Source organism: Salmo salar, chromosome ssa10 (assembly GCF_905237065.1).
Source record: "Salmo salar chromosome ssa10, Ssal_v3.1, whole genome shotgun sequence".
NCBI classification, from domain to species: Eukaryota; Metazoa; Chordata; class Actinopteri; order Salmoniformes; family Salmonidae; genus Salmo; species Salmo salar.
Genome location: NC_059451.1, coordinates 35,982,583 through 35,991,358, shown reverse-complemented (window position 1 = coordinate 35,991,358; position 8,776 = coordinate 35,982,583). Strand labels below are relative to the sequence as shown.

Sequence of the window (8,776 nt, the reverse complement as noted above, 5' to 3'; positions counted from 1 at the left end):
TTTGTTCTTCACTGGTTGCCCTTTTCTTGTGGCAACAGGTCACAAATATTGCTGCTGTGATTGCATACTGTGGTATTTTACCAAATAGACAGGGGAGTTTATCAAAATTTGATTTTTTTTCAAATTATTTCTGGGTCTTTGTAATCTGATTGAAATATGGTCATACATTTGGCAGGAGGTTTGGAAGTGCAGCTCAGTTTCCACCTCATTTTGTGGGCAGTGTGCACATAGCCTGTCTTCTCTTGAGAGCCAGGTCTGCCTACGGTGGCTTCTCTCAGTAGCAAGGCTATGCTCACTGAGTCTGTACATAGTCAAAGCTTTCCTTAATGTTGGGTCAGTCACAGCGGTCATGTATTCTGCCACTATGTACTCTCTGTTTAGGGCCAAATAGCGTTCTAGTTTGCTCAGTTTTTTTGTTGATTCTTTCCAATTTGTCAAGTAATTATCTTTTTGTTTTCTCATGATTTGGTTGGGTCTAATTGTGTTGCTGTCCTGGGGCTCTGTGGGGTCTGTTTGTGTTTGTGAACAGAGCCCCAGGACCAGCTTGCTTAGGGAACTCTTCTCCAGGTTCATCTCTCTGTAGGTGATGGCTTTGTTATCGGAGGTTTGGGAATCACTTTCTTTTAGGTGGTTATAGAATTGAATGTCTCTTTTCTGGAGTTTGATAATTAGCTGGTATCGGCCTAATTCTGCTCTGCATGCATTATTAAGTGTTTTATGTTGTACACAAAGGATATTTTTGCAGAATTCTGCTTGCAGAGTCTCAATTTGGGGTTTGTCCCATTTTGTGAATTCTTGGTTGGTGAGCGGACCCCAGACCTCACAACCATAAAGGGCTGATTCAAGTATGATTCAAGTATTTTTTTGCCAGATCCTAATTGGATACTAATTTGCCAGATCCTAATCCTTTTTATGACGTAAAGCCCCTTCTTGTCTCTCTCTTTCTCTCTCTCGCTCTCTCTCTCTCTAAATGCGGATGACACATTTCAGTTGAATGCATTCAGTTGTACAACAATTGGCTTTATTGGCATGGGAAACATATGTTTACAATACCAACCATTTCAATTGTTATATTATTGGCTATGTACAGTGTTGTAACAATGTGCAAATGGTTGAAGTATGAAAGGGGAGATAAATAAACAGATAAATATAGGTTTTATTTACAATGGTGTTTGTGCTCCACTGGTTGGCCTTTTCTTGTGGCATTAGGTACCAAGCTTGCTGCTATGGTGGCACACTGTGATACTTCACCTAGTACATATGGGAGTTTATCAAGATTGATCTTTCTCTCTCTCATCAGAATCTTGGTGGCTCTGTTATTTTTGACTTGCATCACCAGACAAAAACAGGAACACATTTCTGTTGTTGTCTTCAGAATTCAGAGTGCACTCAAGCAATGTACTAAGTAAAAGGGACCTGTATGTACCAGAAGTTATACACTTATCTGTTTACATTTATCTTAGCACGTAACCGAGGCAAATGAAGGATCTGTTTAACAGTTTTGTTATTTTTGTATATTTTTTTCCTTATTTGGAAAATCGATTCTATATGGTGGTCAGCTAGAATTTACTACTGTTGGATCTATTCTCTTCATAAACCAAACAGCTCTTGAGAAGTCTGGTGTGGTGGCGTAAATGTCTCTTGCAGAAGAGTTTTGTAAGAGTGTGTCAGTGTACTCTATCTTCCACTGGCTGAGAGCCCTCCCAGTCCCATCCACTGCTCTGGCATGGTCCACACAGACACTTGGCCAAGCAACTTCCTGAACAACCAGCTGCAGCAGTAAGTGTGCTCTCCTACTCAGGTCTGTAGTGTGCTGCTATGGAAAATGCATAGGAATGCAGACTTTGGCCCGTGGATGCAGTCTGCAGTCGTCTGGACTCCCCCACACGCGCCCCTCACTCAACAGTTGTGTAGTCTGCGTCTGTGGGGTTCAATTCAGTTGAAATGGCTCATATGGTTTTGAGTGTCCTATTTATTCGCAATGGGAGAGGAGACCGTTAGGATAGAAGTACCGTAGCACTTAGTGGACCGTAACCTCGGAAACAAATTTTTCCTAAGTACAGGTCTGCGTGTGGGCCACCTTATTCCACACAGTGTTTTATAATTCAGTTTTACCTGATGTTGTCACTTCATCCATCAATGTTGTAAGGTGTCCTCAAGATGGCTCTGCGACTCTAGGCCTCTCTTCCACTCAGCCCTGCTTATGTAAGCTACGACCGAGGTTCAAACCTGCTTATCCTGCATTCCACAAGGAAAGGTTACTCATCATCACTAGTTTTGGGCAGAGACAACCACACCAAACAATCAAACAAGCACACAAAGACTTCACTACATGACCAAAAGTGGACACCTGCTTGTCGAACATCGCATTCCAAAATCATATGGACTTGGTCCCCCCTTTGCTGCTATTACAGCCACTCTTCTGGGAAGGTTTTCCACTAGAGGTTGGAACATTGCTGCAGGGACTTGCTTCCATTAGGTGGCAAGCGCATTAGTGAGGTTGGGCACTGATTTTGGGCAATTAGGCCTGGCTCGCAGTCGATGTTCCAATTCATCCCAAAGGTGTTCGATGAGGTTGAGGTTATGGCACTGTGCAGGCCAGTCAAGTTCTTCCACACTGATTTCAACAAACCATTTCTGTATGGACCTCGCTTTGTGCACGGGGGCATTGTCATGCTGAAACAGGAAAGGGCCTTCCCCAAACTGTTGCCACAAAGTTGGAAGCAGAATTGTTTAGAATGTCATTGTATGCTGTAGCGTTAACATTTCCCTTCACAGGAACTAAGGGGCCAAACCCCAACCATGAAAAACAGCCCCAGACCATTATTCCTCCTCAACCAAACTTTACAGTTGGCACTATGCATTGGGGCAGATAGCGTTCTCCTGGCATCCTCCAAACCCAGATTCGTCCGTCGGATTGTCAGATGGTGAAGCGTGATTCATCACTCCAGAGAACACGTTTCCACTGCTCCGGAGTCCAATTGCGGCGAGCTTTACACCACTCCAGCCGACGCTTGGCATCGAGCATGGTGATCTTAGGCTTGTGTGCAGCTGCTCGGCCATGTTAACTAATTTCATGAAGTTCCCGACAAACAGTTTTAGAGCTGACGTTGCTTCCAGAGGCAGTTTGGAACTCGGTAGGGAGTGTTGCAACCGAGGACAGACGATTTTGACGCACTACGTGGTTCAGCACTCGGCTGCCCTGTTTTGTGAGATTGTGTGGCCTACCACTTTGCGGCTGAGCCGTTGTTGCTCCTAGACATTTCCACTTCACAATACCAGCACTTACAGTTGACCGGGGAAGCTCTAGCAAGGCAGACATTTACGAACTGACTTGTTGGAAAGGTGGACTTCTATGATGGTGCCACGTTGAAAGTCACTGAGCTCTTCAGTAAGGCCATTCTACTACCAATGTTTGTCTATGGAGATTGCATAGCTGTGTGCTCGATGTTATACACCTGTCAGCAATGGTTGGGGCTGAAATACCCGAATCCACTCATTTGAAGGGGTGTCCAGATACTTTTGTATATACCATATTGTGTATATTGTATGCACTTTGTTATTTAATGGGGTCACATCAGTATTGTGAAGAGGCAAACTGTTGGAGACAGTTGTCTAACTTCTCATCACTGGGGAGTTATTAGCACAGCCCCATTGCATCATGCTTCACTCATGGTGATGTTCTACTGATTCCCCAATCCTTTTCAATTAAAACAAACGCTCTTAACAGGCACAATAGCACAATCTGACTGCACTAAAGCTAACCAAACGTGTTCTATGATTATCAATCAATCATCCTTTTAGTCAAATATTTTCAAGGATATTTTTTAAGATGCCCCAAAAACATACTGTATATCAAAACAAAAATACCATATAATTACTTCAACCCCCTCAGCTCCACCATCTACCAGAGGACTCAATTTATTTGGACTTAACCACACCATTTCATCAGGAATTGGGGCAAAAGTCTTGTTTGCAATTCAGACTGACTGGGGACAGTGGGTCCCTGGTCCCACCGTAGCCTCAGTCCTATCTATCCACAGCCATCTAGTATTCTTTTGTAATGCTGCATTAACTGGAGAATATGGTGGGTCATCCACAATTCTCTTTATAGAGAGCAATGCATGAGACTGAGGCCCAAATGGGCTTATTGAAATAATGAGTGCATGCATCCAACATCTGACACCCACTCTAAAAAACACAAAACAGAATCACAAGATGTTTCTCGCTTTTGAAGAGAACAAACACATCGGTGATATTTAAAGTATTCTGTTTATTTCTCTTCCTCAGATATCCAGTGAAGAAGAAAACAATATTATTGCAGACTTCCAAAGCGGCCCTTGTCTGAAGTGAGTGAAACTAATCAGGCTGCTGCGTTGCCTGCCCAAGGTCTTCCCAATGTGATTAACATTGTTCAGCCCCCCAAGTCAGGCAACATGAAAGGGAGAGAGCGCAGCAGCTCTAAAGAGAGCTCCTTCGTCTTTGCAATTTACTTCAATCCTGTTTGCTTAAACTTGTTTACAGAAAGATAAATTCCCAAACTCCATGGGCCAACATCACGATCTTGTCCATGATGAATAATTTAATTGGGTGATAACCTTAAACTTTATGTTTTGCCTCTCTAATATATCTCCCCAAACAATGCAGGGAAGATCAAAACTGAATCTGTGTGCTCTTGCTTGGGCAGGGCCAAAAGAAGTAGCAAAATATAGTTAATTGCCAATTCTATGTCTCTCAATGTTTGCAGAACTTTCTAAATTTAAAATCGACTGTAACATTCAAGACACATACCATAACCATGGAGACAAAAAAGACAACAGCACTTTGTGTGTTGCTTTCGCAATTGAGAAAAACAAAAATTTGAGAAATACTGTAACTGATATGACCTTTTCATAGTGAAACCAACATGCACCCACATTTAAACTGGTTAATTGACATTATACTGTGATACTGCAGCCTATTTGTTAATGGGTGTCATTATATGTGAGAATGACTTGCCAAATGCGATGTATACCAACTTTCAGTCTGTACAGTATGTGCTCACCTCAACAAAGGCCTAGTACACGCTCAGGTTGTACAACTGATATACAACCCATTTGACACAGCTGTGATACAACAGATATTGTGTACGAGTTTATCTGCACACAAACGTTTACACAAACGTTTACACAAACGTTGGGAAGACAGTTGTCCCTAGAACGATCCCAGACATCCATACCTTAGAACTCTGAGACAGGAAGAAATAGGAGCAGAGATAGTGAGCAAAATAACAAATTGTTTTCTGATTTCTATAACTGAATTGTATTAATGACAGTTTTAAAGCATATAAAATACAGATATGAGTCTATGGTTCTACACCACTCATCAATGAATCATGCCCCTTGGTCTACTTTCCAACGGATACCAGCACCAGACGCAGAGTTTTGCCCAGGCTGTGCGAAATTAAGTAACATCAAAGAAATCTTCTTAAAAGAGCAAGTTTAGAAGAATTAATATTTGATAAAGCTGAATCCCTGCATAAGCACACAGGCAATGAGTGGCTGGTGGTTAATCTCTGAAGAGTATTAAAGACTCTAATATACCATATTTACTGATATTAGGAATTAAAACAGCATATAATATGTATTTAAAAAATCGTTTTACATATTAAAATATGATTTTCATATTGCTGATGTAACAGTGTTTAATAGGTCTAATTTGAGACGGCACCATTCAAAGTGCTACAGGAAGAGATCATATACCACCTTGTGGCTATATCCCTCCACTGCACAGAGAGGAAAAGTTCCTATAAAATATGTAGAAATATTATCTATTATCTATTATTTAATGTATTGTAATTTCACACATGATGCCCTCACGATATAAACAATTGGCAATATGAATCAAGAGGAGAAGAAGAGAATAGAGCTAGATATTCAAGTATATAATGAACAAAGGAAGGTCAGCTCAGCTGATTTGAGAATTAACTCTCTCCTAATAGTTTTTAGTGAGTGGCTGTGGATCCGAATTCTCTGGAACCCTCTTCCTAACAGCTAGAAGTCTGAAGCTTCTGCGCATGTGCCGGATTCTCTACTTTACGCGCAGTCTCTGCTCAGTCTCTGATCTACTTGTTCGGCTGTCCAGAGAACAGGCCACTCTGGCAAATTTCAGTGATGAATGGAGAATGGTGCAGTGCTCGTTTAATAAAATCAGATCAAAGCTGAATGAATGCAAGATCACATAATGATAGAATTCTACATAACAGAACCGAATATAATATCATAATATTACTTTACTGCAAGACTGAAAACAGCACCTAATTTCTTGTGAGATTTAAGAATGATTGCACAAATGGTCACATTTTTCTCTCATGCCAAAACTCAACAGCACGCACCACTTGGCAAAATATGTGCTTTGAGTGAAACAGGTATGCTACTCTTAGAAAAAAGGTTCCTTATAAAAACAAAAAGGGTTCTATTGCTTGCTTCATATATGACATCCCTAAACGTTCTATATACTGTAGAACCCTTTTATAGGGTTCTTTGATCAGCACCCTAGAAGGTTCCTCACTGAACCTAAATGGTTCCATATAGAACCCTGCATGGTGCCATTTATTAATTATGTCTACTACTATTAAATAGCAATATTTCTTAGCTAAGAATATAATTTAATAAACAATTAAATAATGGACAAAACAATACCAGCATAGTTTTTAGAATTTATTGTCATTATATGCAAACATAGATCACGTCAACTCTGGCTGACTTCTTTACAATACAATACAATGCAACGTTGTCCGAACAACAAAAATGTGTCTTCTTGTTCGCAACACCCACAAACATAGAGTTGAGATTAGCACAGGTTCAAGCTGCAGCGCAGCGCCCCTGGATGAAGAACATGCTGTGGGGTTAGGGCCTTACTCAAGGGCCCAACAGTAGGGGAATGTTTTGAGGATGTGAACCCAGCGGCCCTCCAGTTGTCAGATCAATTCCGCCTGTTTTTTTCCCAGCGCCTGGCCCAGGATTCAAACCGTCAACCTTTTGACCACGGGTCTAACTCCCTAGCCTGTCATAATCCGTGAATGTAGGTGGCAGGGAAGTCAGGCGCAGGAGAAACCAAAGTGGTTAAAAAATTGAGTATTTATTAAAAGAACTAACTCCAAAACCAACGTAGAAAAATTCTCCGGGTAAACAATAACCCGTCGCACACCGATACATCAACAACACGTACATAACATAACAAACAATCACCGACAAGGATATGAGGAGAAACAGAGGGTTAAATACACAACATGTAATTACTGGGATAAGAAACAGGTGTGTAAGGAGACCAGACAAAACCAATGGAAAATGAAAAACTGATCAATGGTGGCTAGAAGACCGGTGACGTCGATCGCCGAGCACCACCCGAACAAGGAGGGGCATCAACTTTGGTAGAAGTCGTGACATAGCCGCTGGGCCAGTACAGTATGGGTTGTCGCCTGACTGGTTCCAGAGAAGAACAAAAAAGGAGCAAAAACATGAGTTGATCTTCAGAAATAAGCATGAGTTAATCTTCCAAAATTAAGACAAAATGTTATACAGACATAATTATTATGATGTAGAAGAACAACTTACATGCAGTTGTCATCAGCAGCAGCCGAAAGAGAGATCCTTTTATAGTTTTGGGTTAGCCTACTGCAAGACTGAGAAAAACATACATAGTGTGTTAAAAGTCATGTAATGATTAACTAGGCTATTGAATCACCAAGACTTATTATACATTATGTATTATAAATCATTTATACATACCTCCTCTCAGTCAGCAACAGCCTTCTAATGGCTTCATGACACATAGTCCCCTCAGTTGACACCACTGAAATATAAGTAAAAATTAGCTAATTGCCAATATCAGGCTGGGTCTGTAGCTCTATTTGGCACATACCATAATAAGTTATGTTTATTTGAAAGAGTTAGCTGGCTAGCTTGTAAAGTGGTGAATTAAAGTAGCCTAGATGTTTCCTAGTAGCCTAGCTAGCTTACAAATGTGCTCAAATTCAAATAACATTTCAACTTTGTGGTTAGAGCGTTGGGCCAGTAACCGAAAGGTTGCTAGATCGAATCCCTGAGCTGAAAATCTGTCGTTTTGCCCCTGAACAAGGCAGTTAACCCACTGTTCCTAGGCTGTCATTCTAAATAAGAATTTGTTCTTAACGGACTTGCCTAGTTAAATAAAAAAATCTAAAAATCTAGCTTATAGTTTATCATATGACTTTGGCTTCATACATTCGAATTAAATAATAAACTTTGCTTACCTTTATACATGGAAAAATAACATGCATATTGGTAGGATACTTGCAAATTGGTTCAACCACCATCCTCTGTCTGTCTTGCGTGGTCATGCTGGAATGCCAGTTGGTTTTTGAATTGGAATGGCAGTTACATTATGAATAGACCAAAAGGTTCTACATAGAACCATTTTTTTGAGTGCATGCTTTTATTAAACAGATTATTTCCTCTTGCTTCGAGCTAGCATTTAGTTTCCAACAGCACAGGTTTATATGAACCTTGCCATTTGCCACTCAGACCTTGGCAAAAATGTTGCGAAATATGAATTCGATCTTCCCCCTGCCATATATATATAACCTTTTTTAGTAGGGCTCTTTAATCTCATCCAAAGAATCAAAAGGTTCTTTATAAACTGGGTGGTTTGAGCCCTCAATGCTGATTGGCTGAAAGCTGTGGTATATCAGACCGTATACCACGGTTATGATCCCAAAAATATTTTTACTGTTCTAATTACGTTGGTAACCAGTTTA

General features: G+C 40.7%; 1 long non-coding RNA gene across 1 annotated transcript; it reads right to left on the bottom strand.

Annotated features, from left to right (window-relative positions):
- Positions 1-7,430: 7,430 nt before the first annotated feature.
- LOC106560361 (uncharacterized) lies at positions 7,431-8,360 on the bottom strand. The gene is made up of 4 exons (XR_001318582.2): positions 8,273-8,360; positions 7,770-7,833; positions 7,596-7,663; positions 7,431-7,463 (listed from the first exon to the last, which is right to left on the bottom strand). It is a non-coding gene; the product is annotated as an uncharacterized lncRNA (long non-coding RNA).
- Positions 8,361-8,776: the final 416 nt, after the last annotated feature.